At 33.7% G+C, this 20,199-nt stretch overlaps 1 protein-coding gene across 2 annotated transcripts in view; it reads left to right on the forward strand.

Moving 5' to 3' along the window:
• Positions 1–4,942: 4,942 nt before the first annotated feature.
• The window catches only part of LOC135226981 (organic cation transporter protein-like), a 40,821-nt gene continuing 25,564 nt past the window's right edge, over positions 4,943–20,199 (forward strand). Inside the window, exon 1 of one of the 2 annotated variants that reach the window (XM_064266695.1) lies at positions 4,943–5,128. The gene's annotated coding sequence lies outside the window, so the exon portion shown is untranslated. Of the gene's footprint in view, positions 5,129–10,998; positions 11,189–20,199 lie in introns of those variants that run through there. The other variant, XM_064266703.1, reaches the window with a different exon arrangement.

Here is a 20,199-nt window from a genome sequence, read left to right on the forward strand (position 1 = left end):
CTTCAAATAGTTACACTATGTGTAAGTTTTAGGTAAATAAATGGATATCTGGATATACATTTGCAAACAACACAGGCGGAGTCGTTCTACAAATCATCTGATAGAGCAATGATTAGACAAGTTTCGACAGTATTTTTATTCATAGTTATTGCGAATTATATATAGTTTATTATACCGTCCAAGAAAAAATATTACTACAGAATTAAAGCGAATTAGTTATTAAAGGACATTTGTAGGTTAATGCGTATATATCACTCCAGTATTCATTGGATGTGCCAATATATGATCGTTAAAGTTTATTTTGTTAATAATTGAAGGATATCTCGCCATCTGTTGGAACAATTTGCGTGCCCAGACATTGACAAATATTTTGCCATTCTTAAAATAGAGCTGTCAGTTGAGGGAAACCGGATAAAACCGGTTTGTAGTTTTTTTTGTTTTTTTTTTTTTTTTTTTCAAGGATTTTGGTTCCATATCTAGTGAAGGGAAACTCTCTCTCTCTCTCTCTCTCTCTCTCTCTCTCTCTCTCTCTCTCTCTCTCTCTCTCTCTCTATCATTAAATAATAAAGGTTATCTCTCGTAAGGTTTAGTGGTAGATTTGATTAAGATTCATCACTTATTCTAATTGAAAATTGCTATGATAATAATAATAATAATAAATAAACTCATTTGAAGTCTCATACGCTTGCTAATCTTATGGAATAACACACACACACACACACACACACACACACACACACATATATATATATATATATATATATATATATATATATATATATATATATAATAATAATGGGATGAGGTTGCCATGTCCTGAACCAAATAGACTATTGGCGCCAATGTGCTAGTGATATCTGGCATTCCTGAATGGTCACCTGTCCAAGCACTGACCAGGCTTGTTGTTTTGTGTGCTGTATGTAATATATATATAATATATATATCTATATATAATATATTTAATATATTTTACTAAGCAGACTGATAGAAATATGAAAATAAGTTGACAAAAAAAAGCTTGTATAAATGACAGATAGGGATTATAAATGGGATATATGGAAATGACACCTTTTTTCCTGCCTTAGAGGGTCACCCATCCAAGTAGAGACCAGACCCAGTTTCACCGCTATTAATAGAATTAACTCGGTTACCGTAGTAGTACCATAATGAATTAGGGGTTCTCCAGGTGACCCCGACATGAAAGGCGCGCTATTTCGGGGCACTGGCCCAGTGCCACATCGGCGATTGTGGCATGACAGACAGAATGCAGGGGCACAAGCTGCCCCGAGCCGGATTGAACCGGAAATAAGCTGGCATCTTTCCCCGGATAATCCGAGTTGAAAGCAGTGTCAGGCAATGAGAGAGAGAGAGAGAGAGAGAGACACTTTTGGTATGTAATTTATATACCTTCATCTTGAGAGAGAGAGAGAGAGAGAGAGAGAGAGAGAGAGAGAGGACTTTTGGTATGTAATTTATATACCTTCATCTTGAGAGAGAGAGAGAGAGAGAGAGAGGAATCTTTTTCATTTATAGAACTTTGATTACTTACACGCTACATAAACAATAACAAGCCCTTCCTTGTGACAGAAGAGAGAGAGAGAGAGAGAGAGAGAGAGAGGAGAGAGAGAGAGAGAGAGAGAGAGAGCTGATCCAATTGGAACTTCATAACTTCAAGGGAAGGTACAATATATCACTGCCCTAATATTATTCTTCTTACATGTTAATTCATTTTTATCCATTTGTTAATTCACTAATTAATTTTCTTTATGTTTTCATAAGTGAGATCTCTTCTTCTTTCTATTTCCCTTAACCTCGTCTTACTTCTTCCTTATAAACACCATAATATTCTTTGGAAGCTTCAATTTCAAGTCAGTGGCCTCCTTGGTGGGCTTGTTCCATATGAAGAGGTTTCATCTTCCGAATAATAATAATAATAATAATAATAATAATAATAATAATAATAATAATAATAATAATAATAATAATAATAATAATAATGATAATAATAATAATAATAATAATAATAATAATAATAATAATAATAATAATGGATGACCACAGGAACATCCTTAGTACAAAAAGACAAGAGTAAGGGAAATATAGCCAGTAACTACAGGCCTATCACCTGCCTATCAATAATGTGGAAGTTACTAACAGGTATCATCAGTGAAAGGCTATACAATTACCTAGAGGAGACAAACACCATCCCCCACCAACAGAAAGGCTGCAGAAGGAAGTGTAGGGGCACAAAAGACCAGCTCCTGATAGACAAAATGGTAATGAAGAACAGTAGGAGAAGGAAAACCAACCTAAGCATGGCATGGATAGACTATAAGAAAGCCTTCGACATGATACCACACACATGGCTAATAGAATGCCTGAAAATATATGGGGCAGAGGAAAACACCATCAGCTTCCTCAAAAATACAATGCGCAACTGGCATACAATACTTACAAGCTCTGGAATAACACTAGCAGAGGTTGATATTAGGAGAGGGATCTTCCAGGGCGACTCGCTGTCCCCACTACTCTTCGTAGTAGCCATGATTCCCATGACAAAAGTACTACATGAGAGGGAAAAAATGGATAAGTATCAAGATCTGAAAATAGAAATAAGAAGGATATGGGATATGCCAGTGGAAATCGTACCCATAATCATAGGAGCACTAGGCACGATCCCAAGATCCCTGAAAAGGAATCTAGAAAAACTAGAGGCTGAAGTAGCTCCTGGACTCATGCAGAAGAGTGTGATCCTAGAAACGGCGCACATAGTAAGAAAAGTGATGGACTCCTAAGGAGGCAGGATGCAACCCGGAAAACCCCACACTATACTAAATACCACCCAGTCGAATTGGCGGACTGTGATAGAAAAAAAAAATAAATAAATAAAAATAAATAATAATAATAATGAAACCCAGACCAGTTCTGTACGACATATGTCCACTTCATGCAACGAATATGATTTTTAATTATTGAAACGAGATACCTGGATAGAGATATTCTAAAGAAATGATTCTATATGGTTTTCAAAGGCATTCTATGGTACCTACTCTTTGCCTTGTTTCTGATATGCATATATCTACATGTATAGGCATTATTCTTAGGTGTTATATGCATATGTCTACATGTATAGGCATTATTCTTAGGTGTCATATGCATATGTCTACATGTATAGGCATTATTCTTAGGTGTCATATGCATATGTTTACATGTATAGGCATTATTCTTAGGTGTCATATGCATATGTCTACATGTATAGGCATTATTCTTAGGTGTCATATGCATATCTTTACATGTATAGGCATTATTCTTAGGTGTCATATGCATATGTTTTACTTGTATAGGCATTATTCTTAGTAATGCTATGTTTTCATGTATAGCATTACTAGGTGTCATATGCTATGCTACAGTATAGGCATTATTCTTAGGTGTCATATGCATATCATTAGGCATTACTTATGTCATATGCATAGTTACAGTAGGCATTATTAGTCATATGCATATGTCTACATGTATAGGCATTATTCTTAGGTGTCATATGCATATGTCTACATGTATAGGCATTATGTGTGCGAAGTATTAAAAAAAGGGGTGAATTTAGCACTGTTTTGATGTCAGTCAGTCATTTAAAATTTGGTAGAATCGAAATTCAAAGAAAATAAAAGATGAATGATTAATGATTTATTTATTGTTTTTATTTATTTTATTTATCTATTTATTTATTTATTTTTGATAAAAATCTACACTTAATGACGTTATGTCCATTGGCAGCGTTCGGTGTAATGCCTCAGGTCAGTACACACTCGCAAAAAATAAAAGCACCTGTTTAAATCTGTTAAAATGGTTTAGAATAGCTTCCGCCGTACATTAATATTCGGTTTTATCTGCAACTTGTTTTTATAGCGAGAGTTTTTTTTTTTTTTTTTTTTTTTCTGTTCATGGTCGCTGTCTTCACCTCATAATAATGGTACTAAATTCCATTGCTATTTTGTAGAGCAATGCAATTATTATTGTACCTCAGAATTTACCCAGCAACAGACTGTTATAATATATGTATATATATATATATATATATATATATATATATATATATATATATGATATATATATATATATATATACATATACATATATAACAGTCTGTTGCTGGGTAAATTATGAGGTACAATAATAATTGTATATATATATATATATATATATATATACATATATTATAACAGTCTGTTGCTGGGTAAATTCTGAGGTACAATAATAATTGCATTGCTCTACAAAATAGCAATGGAATTTAGTACCATTATTATGAGGTGAAGACAGCGACCATGAACAGAAAAAAAAAAAAAAAAACTCTCGCTATAAAAACAAGTTGCAGATAAAACCGTTTATTAATGTACGGCGGAAGCTATTCTAAACCATTTTAACAGATTTAAACTGGTGCTTTTATTTTTTGCGAGTGTCTACTGACCTGAGGCAATACACCGAACGCTGCCAACGGACATAACGTCATTAAGTGTAGATTTTTATCAAGTGCAGATAAACTAAAAATGGCAGATTCTACTTAAAAATTAGAAAAGACATGAGGATACTTTACAACTAGAAAAAAAGGATTTTTTTGCAATCGATTTCCTAGTAATTTAAATATCTGATAGACGAAAAATGTAAACAACTGGTTTTATCCTTTGGCGATGAACAGGAAGTTATAGGTCTAGCGAACATGTGTTAAAAAGATACACCTTTTTTTTTTTTTCATTGTATGTTGTATGTGTTTAAGCACGACATCGTCACACAATGGTGCATTTATCACCTACTATATCTGACTTTGAACCGCTTCCAGATTTCCGTTCTTGGCTTTAACCAGCTTTGAGTTGTACCGTGTATAAATGTCACGTGACGTATGTACGTTCGCGCTATACAGCATTTCGTGGCCAGAGCCGCGGTTGACAACTGGTAGTGGTGTCAGTTTAGGCAGAGGCACCGGCCAGACAACGTCGTAGGAGAAGGCACTGGCTGTTGTAGTCTGGCACTTGGTTTTTAGAGATCTTCCTCCCGAGTTGTGTATATACTACAAAGACACCACGCCGCCGTCCGCTCGGTCTAGACTGTTGTGTGGTTCTCAGTCATTTTCCTGCAGGCAAGTTGCTTATTTTTCTTTGTCTTTTCTCACTGCTAAAGTATTCTGGCCCTATACCTTACGAATGAAAATCAAGGATAGTTTGGAATAGGCCGCTTTGACTAACCGAGTTATCTAGTGGTCTATAGTTAGATGCAAAGGCAAAAAAGTTGATAGTCGTCCAGTTACCCTATGTCCTGTGTTTAGTCTTGAATTTTGGGCGTTTTAGTTTGAATGGCCCCCTAACGGCATTACCTGACACCCTCCAGGCGGGCCATTGTGTAATTTAGCAATTATTGCTTTATAGGTTTCCTGGGTATCTTATTCCTGTAGACCAAAGCAGCTGTTTTTGAGTATCGGTGTCTTGTTTTTCGTTATTTTTCCCCCCTTTTTTACGCCTCTTGAGTAGCATTAGGCCCATGGGCTCAAGAATAGATTTTCTAATGCTTTTGTTCGACTTTGGGCCATGAATTTTTCTCCATTCATGCTTACTGTTAAGAGTTTTTATTGTTTTGTTTAGTATTTATGCATTTATGAATTCATATACCATAACTATGCAGATTACGTGGTTTTCCTTCAGAAGGAGAAATTATAGTTTTCGAAATAGTCCTGACTCAAGACCTTGAACATCGACAACGGTTTTGACGTCAGAAGTTGACAGATTCGACCAGCTGATTTTGGCAGGTTTTCTGTTTTCATTCACAGAGGTACTACACAAACTTCCGTGAAAACAGAATGTTGATTTTTATGTCGTGTATGTGCGTGTTTATGTACATCCTTTACTTTCCTTTTCAAAAATTGCCTTGTCTCGAAGTTTTCTTGACTTCCTGTACTACAAAAAGCTTGGACTTTTTTCTTTTGCCTTTCAAGATGCGTGTCTATAGCTTCATTTGGTTAGGTGAAAATGCCACAAGTAAAAAGTTACAGAAAAAAAGTCAATCTTTCATTGATAGTGAACCCCAAGGGTAAATTTTAACCCGGTATATCCATTTATCTATCTTTACGGCGTGTTTAGTATAAGACTGTTTGGGTGTTGCCGTAAAAAAAAAAAAAATAAATAAACAAAATTTGTAAATACGGAAAAGATGATCCCTGGGAAATATCGTGAATTCATCCACGTGAATTTATCACCAGAGAGATAGAGAGAGAGCACCATGACTGTAGATAGTAAACAGTTAAAAAAGAAGACTGGATAATTTACAGAAAACGGAAGTTATATACATATGAAACGTTAATCGTTATAAATGCACTCTAGGCAAAGACTTCTTTTAGAGAAATTCTCTGGTAGAAACAAAAATGATACTTTTGGTCACGTCTCTTAAGTGAACAGAAACTTGTTTGCAATGGGTGGTAGCGAATTCAAATATTTATTTCCATATAGCAACGAATTTATCTAACCTAATAGTGCTTGTGATTTATTATCGTTAACGTTTATTGTCACTTTTAAAAGGTTGCCTTAACTCATTACGCATATAAGGTGAGAAATAAAAAAGATATTTGATATAGTATCCTTTAAACATTTGTCATGAAATATATACGTGGACAATTTTTCTTCAGTCCCCCCAAAAGTGGAAAGCTCCATTTTCTGTATCAAGCAGAATTAATGCTCACGTCTTCTCGGTATTTATTGTTATTATTATAATTTGTATTTATAAATTAGTTTTATATGAAGGGTATAATTACTTATTACACTTGGAGGGTCTTTTCATGTATTGTTTCTTACTGAATCATTTTCTCATTTAATTTGAAGTGCGTTTTGCGTAGGTCATTCTCATTGTTTTGCTCTACTTTTGAAGGCCATGCTGTTTTTTTCACGCGTTTTAACTAGGTAATGTTTATTTATTTATTCATTCATATATCTCTTTACCTTCATTTACGGAATTTTTATATAATTCTTACGTGTTTACATATCAAAAGTGTTTATTGAAAAACATGGAAAACATTTACAAATAGATTATCTTCGTGTAAAACTTTTACCTGGTATCGGTATAGCCTGTCAGTGCAAACTTCAGCCATTTTTGAGGAATTTATATTCCCTAGAGACCCCACGAAAGTCAGCATGCAGAACAACTGTTCTTACTAGGTAACGCTCAATTCAATACATCGTTATTATACCATTTAATATCGAAACGGAGTATAATATATTTTTCATATCGATTGTGATGAAACATTGTTATTAGTTATAAAAATCGAATATACCACAACGCAAACTTATGAAGAAATCATTACTACATATCCTCCATCTTTCACAGACCAGAATAGGACCATTAAGCCTAGCCTAACATTGTTAAAAAAATTCTTTATATTTTGATTATGATAAAACATATAGAAAAATAGTTTTGTTTTTAACGCTGTAATATACTCAAAATATATAGACCTACAATTTTGAGTGCTAAAATAAAAACCATCTCCAAACCGAAAAAAAAATGTTAGGTCGAGTTACAAGAAAAAATGAATACCATAATTATTAACTGCCTTTCTTTATTATTACATATAACATTTGCAATGTAGTTAACATTCAGATCTTGGTAACTTTCTTATATGCACAGGGGCTATAGCTAATACATACATAGGCTATATGTGTTTATTACTTTGTTAAGTATTCCTTAACTCGTGTATATATATATATATATATATATATATATATATATATATATATATATATATATATATATATATAAAGTTTCCTTTGAGCATTTATTTATGAAAGAGTAGTGGAAAATATTTTCCTTAGGTCCCCCAAAAGTTGAAAGAAACCATTTTCTATGTCAACCAGGATTAATGCTAATTTCATCTTCGTTTTTGTTGTTGTAATAATTATCCTATCTTGTTTACGCGTCTTGACTAAATATTGTGTATTTATTTATTTGTTTATTGATATATTTACCTTCATATATCATATTTCACTGATATTTCTTGCGTATTGACATATCAAAATCTTTTATTCACAGACATGGACTACTTTTATAAGTGGCGAATGTTACTTAATAAAAGTGTATGTACCATTCCTGCTATTCTTGATTACTTTTGACGGGTATTCTTTCTTACCTAACTATACAAGTAATAAGTAGTCCTTTTGACCTGTAAAAACGAAGTGATTGTAATATATAACGATTACCGGGAGTGAAATGTTAAATAAAGCCCCACTATCGTAATGCAACCACGCATATAGATTGATATTAAACATAGGTTACTTGCCTCTAATTTACTTTCCACTTGCAGTAACATGTTGAAAACAAGATATCAATTCATCTTGATTTTTTTTATACACTAAATCTGCAATATACGAATTTAATCAGCATTTTTTTTCCACAGAAAATGTCAAATTTTTTATATTAAGAAAATATGGCAACGCTGCTTAAAAAGCATTAATATGTATATCTAAATATATATGCGGCGAAAAAGATGGACTAAGTGGACTGTATATTGTGCTTAAAGCTGTTACTTGGTCAAAAACCGCTAAAAGCCTTACGTAACAACTCCACGAAACTCCCTTTGTGGTTTCTAAATTATGGGGAGATATCTCTCAACTCAATTCATTATTAACGAGGATAACACACCAATATCATTAATGAATAGTACCACAATTAAGTAAGTTTCACTTCTGAGCAGTCTTTGTAGACATGAACTCAGATCATAAATCGCTATACGAGATACGACGAGAGGTACGCCCCCCCCCCCCCTCTCTCTCTCTCTCTCTCTCTCAAAATGTTGCGAGTGTTCATGGGTTGATAGAGGACCGCTGTGTTATCTCGTTTCTAAAAGTTATTTGCATAACCTTAAAGTATGAACAAAATAAAGGTTTATCAGATCAATTTATATTCACCATCCACAAAACTGAAACAGGAAAAATGAAATAAAATCAAGGGATATTGAAACGCATCTGATAAATGTGAAGTTAAAATTAATTTAATAACTAAAAGTTAATCATATCAAAGAGTAATAACATATAAGTTAAAAATGAAATTAATCACTCAAGGGGAATTGTAAATCAATGGCACTCAAATGAAACAAATTACGACAAAATTAAAAGAATCAGGGCAATGCCCTTTCTAAATCCACACACACATCACTACACAACACTATATAACAGGTCACCTCAAAAGTTGAGCCAAGAAGCTGTTCGTTCGTTCCGTCCTACATTCGGGTTTTGTTGGGGAAAAGAGACAAGTTATACAATTACCACGAATGCAGAACTGAATTACAAGGTTTTCATGAACATAAAAAACTTCACATGAACATAAAAAACTTTACATGAACATAAAAAACTGTACAATAAGTTCGTTGTCAAAAATAAATTCCAAATATAATAGTGTGCAACTTCAACATATTTATTAAATGTAGTGAATTAATTGGTGGTGTGTGTCAATACAATTTTGGGCGATATCACGCCCATACAGTGTACTACGCACATACGCATACACACCCCTAGAGGGGTACGCAAAGGAGCGATTAGAGGGGCGAACTACTACCCTTCCTTTCCCCTCCCGATCTCTTGACCTCTCCTAACGGCTTCTCTAGCGAGTGGCACAAACAAGACCCAATAACACCTTCAACTTTTACCTTACGTAATATGCGCAATACATTCACCAAGAGCAATTTCATATATATAAGACAAATGAATTATCATAACTAAAACAGTAATCATAGTGCGTTACTAAAACGTCTGCCGACGTTTATGTCAAAAGACTTCGTCTTTGTGTAAAACCATCCTTTTGGTGCTAACCGCACCACAGATACTACGTACTAGAACATAGCAAAATCAGATAAAATAGTGTTAAAAGTGTCATTCTTGAGTAGATGTGGTTCTTTCACCCTTATTATGTCATGCAATATAGACGTAGATATTTTACAAAATATATGGGCATGCAAATACATTTGGTTTTCACAGGAATACAAATACAGTAATATAGTTCCTGTCTGTCGATTACCTGACAGACGGCAATACGCAGTGAAAATCAATAAATAATTTCTTATGAGACAGACACTAATAACTATAATAAAAGACAAATAGCACGGAAACAAGTGAATACACAAAAGCATTAGAAAATAAAATCGTGAGAGGAATTCCCCACAATATATATATTATATATATATATAATATATATATATAATAATATATATATAATATATATATATATATAATACGTATATATATATATGATAATAATAGTCTTTTGGTGGGTAAATTCTGAGGTACAATAATAATTGCATTGCTCTACAAAATAGAAATGGAATTTAGTACCATTATTATGAGGTGAAGACAGCGACCATGAACAGAAAAAAAAAAAAAAAACTCTCACTATAAAAACAAGTTGCAGATAAAACCGACTATTAATGTACGGCGGAAGCTATTCTAAACTATTTTAACAGATTTAAACAGGTGCTTTTATTTTTTGCGAGTGTCTGCTGACCTTAGGCAATACACCGAACGCTGCCAACGGACATGAGGTCATTGAGTGTAGATTTTTATCAAGTGCAGATAAACTAAAAATGGCAGATTCTACTTAGAAATTAGAGAAGACATGAGGATACTTTACAACGAAAAAAAAAAAAAAATTTTTTTTTGCAATCGATTTCCTAGTAATTTAAATATCTGATAGACGAAAAATGTAAACGACTGGTTTTATCCTTTGACGATGAACAGGAAGTTATAGGTCTAGCAAACTTGTATTTAAAAGATACACCTTTTATTTTATTTCATTGTTTGTTGTATGTGTTTAAGCACGACATCGTTACACAATGGTGCATTTATCACCTATTATATTTGGCTTTGAACCGCTTCCAGATTTCCGTTCTTGGCTTTAACCAGCTTTGAGTTGTACCGTGTATAAATGTCACGTGACTTACGTTCGCGCTATACAGCATTTCGTGGCCAGAGCCGCGGTTGACAACTGGTAGTGGTGTCAGTTTAGGCAGAGGCACCGGCCAGACAACGTCGTAGGAGAAGGCACTGGCTGTTGTAGTCTGGCTCTTGGTTTTTAGAGATCTTCCTCCCGAGTTGTGTATATACTACAAAGACACCACGCCGCCGTCCGCTCGGTCTAGACTGTTGTGTGGTTCTCATTTATTTTCCTGCAGGCAAGTTGCTTATTTTTCTTTGTCTTTTCTCACTGCTAAAGTATTCTGGCCCTATACCTTACGAATGAAAATCAAGGATAGTTTGGAATAGGCCGCTTTGACTAACCGAGTTATCTAGTGGTCTATAGTTAGATGCAAAGGCAAAAAAGTTGATAGTCGTCCAGTTACCCTATGTCCTGTGTTTAGTCTTGAATTTTGGGCGTTTTAGTTTGAATGGCCCCCTAACGGCATTACCTGACACCCTCCAGGCGGGCCATTGTGTAATTTAGCAATTATTGCTTTATAGGTTTCCTGGGTATCTTATTCCTGTAGACCAAAGCAGCTGTTTTTGAGTATCTGTGTCTTGTTTTTCGTTATTTTTCCCCCCTTTTTTACGCCTCTTGAGTAGCCTTAGGCCCATGGGCTCAAGAATAGATTTTCTAGTGTTTTTGTTCGACTTTGGGCCATGAATTTTTCTCCATTCATGCTTACTGTTAAGAGTTTTTATAGTTTTGTTTAGTATTTATGCATTTATGAATTCATATACCATAACTATGCAGATTACGTGGTTTTCCTTCAGAAGGAGAAATTATAGTTTTCGAAATAGTCCTGACTCAGACCCTGAACGTCAGAAGTTCACAAATTCGACCAGCTGATTTTGGCAGGTTTTCTGTTTTCATTCACAGAGGTACTACACAAACATCTATGAAAACAGAATGTTGATTTTTATGTCGTGTATGTGCGTGTTTATGTACACCCTTTACTTTCCTTTTCAAAAATTGCCTTGTCTCGAAGTTTTCTTGACTTACTGTACTACAATATGCTTGGATTTTTTTTTTCTTTTGCCTCTCAAGATGCGTGTCTATGGCTTCATTTGGTTAGGTGAAAATGCCACAGGTAAAAAGTTACAGAAAAAAGTCAATCTTTCATTGATAGTGAACCCCAAGGGTAAATTTTAACCCAGTATATCCATTTATCTATCTTTGCGGCGTGTTTAGTATAAGACTGTTTGGGTGTTGCTGTAAAAAAAATTAAATAAACAAAAGTTTGTAAATACGGAAAAGATGATCCCTGAGAAATATTGTGAATTCATCCACGTGAATTTATCACCAGAGAGAGAGAGAGAGAGAGAGAGAGAGAGAGAGAGAGAGAGAGAGAGAGAGAGAGAGCACCATGACTGTAGACTAGTAAACAGTTAAAAAAGAAGACTGGATAATTTACAGAAAACGGAAGTTATATACATATGAAACGCTAATCGTTATAAATGCACTCTAGGCAAAGACGTCTTTTAGAGAAATTCTCTGGTAGAAACAAAAATGATACTTTTGGTCACGTCTCTTAAGTGAACAGAAACTTGTTTGCAATGGGTGGTAGCGAATTCAAATATTTATTTCCATATAGCAACGAATTGATCTAACCTAATAGTACTTGTGATTTATTATCGTTAACGTTTATTGTCACTTTTAAAAGGTTGCCTTAACTCATTACGCATTTGAGGTGAGAAATAAAAAAGATATTAGATATAATATCCTTTAAACATTTGTCATGAAATATATACGTGGACAATTTTTCTTCAGTCCCCCCAAAAGTTGAAAGCTCCATTTTCTGTATCAAGCAGGATTAATGCTCACGTCTTCTCGGTATTTAATGTTATTATTACGTATTATTATTATTTTGTATTTATAAATTAGTTGTATATGAAGGGGATAATACTTATTACACTTGGAGGGTCTTGTCGTGTATTGTTTCTTACCGAATTTTTTTTCGCATTTGATTTGAAGTGCGTCTTGCGTAGGTCATTCTTATTGTTTTGCTCTACTTTTGAAGGTCATGCTGTTTTTTTTCACGCGTTTTGACTAGGTAATATTTATTTATTTATTTATTCATATATCTTTTCACCTTCAATTACGAAATTTCTTATATAATTCTTACGTGTTTACATATTAAAAGTGTTTATTGAAAAACATGGAGGCCATTTACAACTGGATTGTGTTAGTTCTCTACACCTGGTAATAGTTCTTGTTCTAAACACATTTCATCCATTTTTGAGGAGTTCAAATCTCCACTAGTGGTTAATAAGAACTCCTTACTGAGTAACTCTCAATATGCTAGTATTATACTATTCAATATTGAAATTAACAATTATATATTTTGCATAACGGTTGTGATGGAACACATTGCGCCTGTTACGAACTGGATATTGGTACGGCAGCCGTACCCCGATCGCGGTAGATATTGGTACGGTAGTGAATAATGTGAATTGCGCATGCGCGAACCCTTGTTTACTGCCTCAGGATTCACAGGGTTGCCACTCCTGGGTTTTGAAACCCAGATCTGGGTTTTTTGTCTCTCGTCTGGGTTTTTTATTCGGAAATTTGGGTTTTTTTGTGAGATTACACAGAAATAAGATATTTTGTGAAAATATGTATCCATGGTCCGCAAGCACATTACATCAGCAAAGATGTGCAGAGACAAACTTGATTTGTACTTAGGTGGCAGAGAAATAGCTTTATTAAGAAAAGAGCCACTTGGTGTTCAAGTAGAGAAAACTTTCAAAACAGATTGTCTAAATTTTCTTGTTGAAATATAAGAAAAAAAAAAAAAATAGCAAAGGTTCCCCCTTCATGAAGATGGTGTTATTGCTAATTTCAGCATCTTTGATCCAGCTTTGGCTCTTGATACTGCAGTCACCAACAGCTCTTGTCAAATTAGCAATTAGTTTTCCATAAATTATCCCTGAACAGGAATTGAATGACTTAGACGACGAATGGAGATCGTTCCGAAATTCAAAAGATAAAACTCTAATTTATAATTAAATTCCAGAATTCTGGTACAAATTAAGAAATATAAGAGATGGCTTTGATATTCCCAAATTTGAAAAGGTTTCCTGTTTTATGACAAATTTACCAATACTACCACATTCTTCTGCCTCAGTAGAACAAGTTTTCTCTCAAGTTAATTTAGTCAAATAATAAAATACAAAACTCTCTCAAGCCCTATTCAATGAGAGACAAGCTGCTTGCTAAACAGGCAATAACCAGAGGTGGTCTTAGTAGTGATACTTGGGAACCTACATCAGAACTTGTAAAGATGTAATGGGTGGTGTTTGACATAAGAGGTATCAAAAACGTCTGAAAGATCTACAAGATTCAAATAAAGTGACCATAAAGAAGTTTCTGAATTTGAGAGCGATCCGGATCTAGAAACACAAGTGAAAGCCTTTTCCTTCCATCACCTTAGTTACTGGAAGCCTAAGGTTCTTCTAATTATTTATATCCCAAGTATGTCTAATCAAATTATTTAGCACTACTACCAAGTGTACACACATATATATACACACACACACACAATATATATATATATATATATATATATATATATATATATATATATATATATATATATATATATATATTATATATATATATATATACATATATAATATATATATACATATGTATGTAGTATATATATATATATATATATATATATACTCTATATACTATATATATATAATATATATACATATATATAATATACTATACATATGTATATATATATATATATATAATATATATATATATATATCGCTGGGTTTTTTGTATAGGAATCTGGGTTTTTTTTTCCATCTGAATCTGGGGTTTTCTGAAAAATACGAGTGGCAGCCCTGCTCAGGAATATCAGCGACAAGAAAAATGTCAACGGAACAGCATGAACCGCGGAATAATACTTTAGTTTTCACCGAAAAACTGATGTTTTCAGGCTTTAACGAGCTGAAAAAAGCCATAGACAAAACTTTCAAAAATTGTATATACGTAGGTCACGAACGATCGAATCGGCCCTGAAAAGAACTCCGAAGAGGAGATTGAAAGAGGATTGCCTATAACGTAAAAAAAATAAGAGAAATTGGTATCTTGTTTTAACATATGTTACTGCAAGTGAAAAGTAAATTAGAAGAAAGTAACCACTATTGAATATTAATCTATAAGTGTGGCATCATTTTAATAATGGGGCTTTTTCATTTCTTTCCCGGTTATTATTAGGTATCAATACCGCTCCCTTTCAACGTTGCAAGAGGGGAAAGAACTACTTATTATATTAGGTAAGAATACCAGTCAAAAGTATTGAAGAATAGTTGGAATGGTACGACTCATAATAAGTAACATTCGTCACTTATAAAAGTAGTTCATGTCTGTGAATAAAGAATTTTGATATGTCAATACGCAAGAAATATCAATGAAATATGGTAAATAAAGTTGAATAAATAAATAAACAAAGAAATAAATTAACATAATTTAGTCAAGGCGCGTAAACAGAATAGGATAATTATTATAACACCAAAAACGAAGATGAAATTAGCATTAATCCTGCTTGACATAGAAAATGGTTTCTTTCAACTTTTGGGGGAACTAAGGAAAATATTTTCTACTACTCTTTCATAAATAAATGCTCAAAGGAAACTTTAATATATATATATATATATATATATATATATATATATATATATATATATATATATATATATATACATATAGCCTATGTATGTATTATAGCCCCTGTGCATATCAGAAAGTTACCAAGAACTGAATGTTAACTACATTACAAATGTCATATGTAATAATAATAATAAAGAAAAGCAGTTAATAATTATAGTATTCATTTTTTCTTGTAACTCAACCTAACATTTTTTTTCGGTCTGAAGATGGTTTTTATTTTAGCACTCAAAATTGTAGGTCTATATATTTTGCGTATATTACAGCGTTAAAAACAAAACTATTTTTTATATATATTTTATCATACTCAAAATATAAAGAAAATTTTTTTTTTGAAATGTAAGGCTAGGCTTAATGGTTCTAATTTGGTCTGTGAAAGGTGGAGGGTATGTACTGTAGTAATGATTTCTTCATAAGTTTGCGTTGTGGAATATTCGATTTTTATAACTAATAACAATATATAAATATATACACTATCATCGTACCTTTGATGACTTTCTCGGCCCTTTATTCTGCCCGACATCGGCAGTTGCAGAGGGCCGCCTTTATACACTGTACAATATTCTTTTAATTCACTTCATTGGGTATTGCAGCTGTCGGAGAAGACTATAGAATTTACTAGCTAGTGAAATGGCAAAATTAAACAAAATTTCAGGACTATTCCATTGAAATTGGGATAGCTTTGTTTTTGTAGCACAAAAAAGCGGGACAAAATTCACAAAAGCAAAACATAAAGGGGGGGGGGGGGGCATTTTGCTAACTAAAAAAAAGGGGGACAGATGTTCAAAAAGCGGGACTGTCCCGCCTGAAAGCCGAACTCTGGTCACATAATACTAAACTGGTAAACGGACACAGCTAACTGCCGTACCTACAGCAAGTCAAGAGCGCAATACGGCACCACTGACAGAATCTGCCGTACCCACACCACACTATGTTATTTGTAGGGCAGGAAGTCTGAAATTGACGCATGCGCAATTCACTGCCGTACCAATATCTACCTCTATCGGGATACGGCTGCCGTACCAATATCCTGTGCCTTTTTTTTATGCATTAAATCTGCAATATACAAATTTAATCAGATTTTTTTTTTTTCACAGAACATATAAAATTTTTATTAATGAGAGTAGTTTCCAATTTCTCGAAGATGCCTGGTGGATATCGCTCGTCGCCCATAATCTCTTGTTGGTCACTAATCGCTGGTACGGACAGAGGCTTTTGGGGGAGAATGAAAACAGAAAAAAGTCTAATGCTAAAAGCCTAATGTTTTGAGTAACAAAATCCCTTCGCTAAGAAAAATCATTATCTTATTATTCCCTTTCCCTTCTTCCTTATTATCCGTTTCGTGCCTTTTTCTTAAGTATTATTAAGTTATTGTCTTTTGGAATAACGACACTGTGCCACACTATTACATATATGTGGCGAAAAAGATGGACTTAGTGGACTGTATTATGCTTAGCGTTGTTACTTGGTCATAAACCGCTAAAAGCCTTACGTAACAACTCCACAAAATTCCCTTTGCGGTTTCTAAATTACGGGGAGATATCTCTCAACTCAATTAACGAGGATAACACACCAATATCATTAATGAATAGTACCACAATTAAGTAAGTTTCACTTCTAAGCAGTCTTTGTAGATATGAACTCAGATCATAAATCGCTATACGAGATACGACGAGAGGTACGCGCCTCTCTCTCTCTCTCTCTTTTTCTCAAAATGTTGCGAGTACTCATGGGTTGATAGAGGACCGCTGTGTTATCTCGTTTCTAAAAGTTATTTGCATAACCTTAAAGTATGAAAAAAATAAAGGTTTATCAGATCAATTTATATTCACCATCCACAAAACTGAAACAGGAAAAATGAAATAAAATCAAGGGATATTGAAACGCATTTGATAAATGTAAAGTTAAAATTAATTTAATAATTAAAAGTTAATCATATCAAAGAGTAATAACATATAAGATAAGTTAAAAATGAAATTAATCACTCAAGGGGAATTGTAAATCAATGGCACTCAAATGAAACAAATTACGACAAAATTAAAAGAATCAGGGCAATGCCCTTTCTAAATCCACACACACATCACTACACAGCACTATAACAGGTCACCTTACAAGGTTTTCATGAACATAAAAAAACTTTACAATAATTATCAAGTTCGTTGTCAAAAATAAATTCCAAATATAATAGTGTGCAACTTCAACATATTTATTAAATGTAGTGAATTAATTGGTGGTGTGTATCAATACAATTTTGGGCGATATCACGGCCATACAGTGTACTACGCACATACGCATACACACCCCTAGAGGGGGACGCAAAGGAGCGATTAGAGGGGCGAACTACTACCCTTCCTTTCCCCTCCCGATCTCTTGACCTCTCCTAATGGCTTCTCTGGCGAGTGGCACAAACAAGACCCAATAACACCTTCAACTTTTACCATACGTAATATGCGCAATACATTCACCAAGAGCAATTTCATATATATAAGACAAATGAATTATCATAACTAAAACAGTAATCATAGTGCGTTACTAAAACGTCTGCCGACGTTTATGTCAAAAGACTTCGTCTTTGTGTAAAACCATCTTTTCGGTGCTAACCGCACCACAGATACTACGTACTACCATGAGATTCAGGGTCTCTGTAACACGGTTTTTTGGACTTTGCTTCTTGTCAAACCATCGGATGTAGCTGAAAGTTGACATATGTATATTTTACAACCACACAAATTTTGTCAGCATTATCGATAACCTAAACCCGATAGTTTTAATTTTTATAGAGTAAAAATGACCTAGCCGACGCCATGGCCAATGATTACGAGGCAAGAGTCGAAAAACATTCATTACGTAAGCAAGGTAAACACCTCTTGGCGAAATGTTGCCCCGCCCATCCACTAGACAGAAACTCCATCGGCTCTGAAACCCAAAGACTTTATGAATGGCGGAACGATACTTAGATGTTGGTGGGGTATCAGTGCTAGCGTAATAATACTACTGTAGCAGTAGTACCGCAACAGTATAGCAGTAATATACATGAATTAAACGTTTAGGCCAAATGTTGGGATCCTTGAGGATCATTAGCACTTCTTACAAGTACTCGAGAAATTAGTTTTTATAGCCAGAATTTAATTTTCTAGTCCAACATTGCCCATGGTAGCCTTCAGTGTTATCCTGAATTATAATGAGGCCAAAGTGGGTGGAGCCTTATGAAGTCATCATTCTGACGATAATTACTGGTGAAGGTTTAAAGCCAATATACGGTACCGGCTATTTTTTTTTTCAGTAAATAGGTAGAAAGCCAATAAATAAAAATTGCTTGACATTGCATATAGCAGTTATCAAATCAAGCTTGTCTACTATGTTTTTGAAAATTACCAACTATTCCCTACATCTTGTCAATCTGATTGTGACCTATAAAGTAGACTGTAATTTCTTAGGAAACCTGTTTTGGGAGTTAGACTAATAATCGAAGTGTTTTTGTATTTATTAACATATTTTGTTGGTTTGTTCATTATGACAATTATCAGTGGAGAGGTACCAGAGTTCATAAAGGTGTACTGCTTTGCTTGTATTTAAATTTGTATGTCATTGTTGCCAGAGGTTTAGCCTTCGTTACGTATAGCCAATCATCCATCGAGAAAGAGGGAAGAAATGCTGTCATAAGTTACGTAACGAGTGCGTTCGAAACCTTTTCTCTGAGTAAGTTGGCCCGTCTTCAAAAAAAGTCACTTTTACATTGTAAGTACCAAATTTATTCAACCTACGTAATGCAGAATACAGTCAAAATTTATGTGTAGATATAATGTGTATTCTGAATAAACGTTATATTTATGAAATGCATAGATAAAAAGTTATTGCGAAAAAACCGTGTTACAGAGGCCCTGAATCTCATAGTAGTTCATGAAATATAGCTGGAAAAATTCTCTTTGAGTTTCCCCTGAACTCGAAGTTCCCATTTTCTATTTCAAGCAGGATTACAGCTCATTGCTTCTTCTTGTTATCAATGATTTTTTTATTTCAATAATTTTATCTGTATTTTTCCTTGTAGATTAGTTTTTTGATTGTTGATCTATTTTGAGAATTTTTTTCTTTTTTTGCTTTTCTTTCAAATGATTTAATTGACGTATTTTATTAATTTATTATTAATACATTTATTTGTTTACTTTTAATAATCAAATTCTCCATACAATTGTCTAATTTTTACAAAGCAAAAAGCTCTATTCACAAGTTTTTTTTTTCTTTGGCCTCTTACATTACGGGCACCTGTGAAGCAAGAGCCCGTGCCTTTTTAATCTAACCAACCATCCGTTGCTTTGTATAATTATGTCCTATCTGGTATAATGATCTATATTAGTAACTGAATTAGTCGTTCTACAAATCATCTGATAGAGTAATGATTAGACATGTTTCGAAAGTATTTTTATTCATAATTATTACGAATTATATATAGTTTATTATACCGTCCAAGAAAAAATATTACTATAATATATGAAAATATATTATTTCCGAGGTAAAGCGAATTAGATATTAAAGGACATT

This window comes from Macrobrachium nipponense, chromosome 20 (assembly GCF_015104395.2).
Source record: "Macrobrachium nipponense isolate FS-2020 chromosome 20, ASM1510439v2, whole genome shotgun sequence".
Classification (NCBI taxonomy): domain Eukaryota; kingdom Metazoa; phylum Arthropoda; class Malacostraca; order Decapoda; family Palaemonidae; genus Macrobrachium; species Macrobrachium nipponense.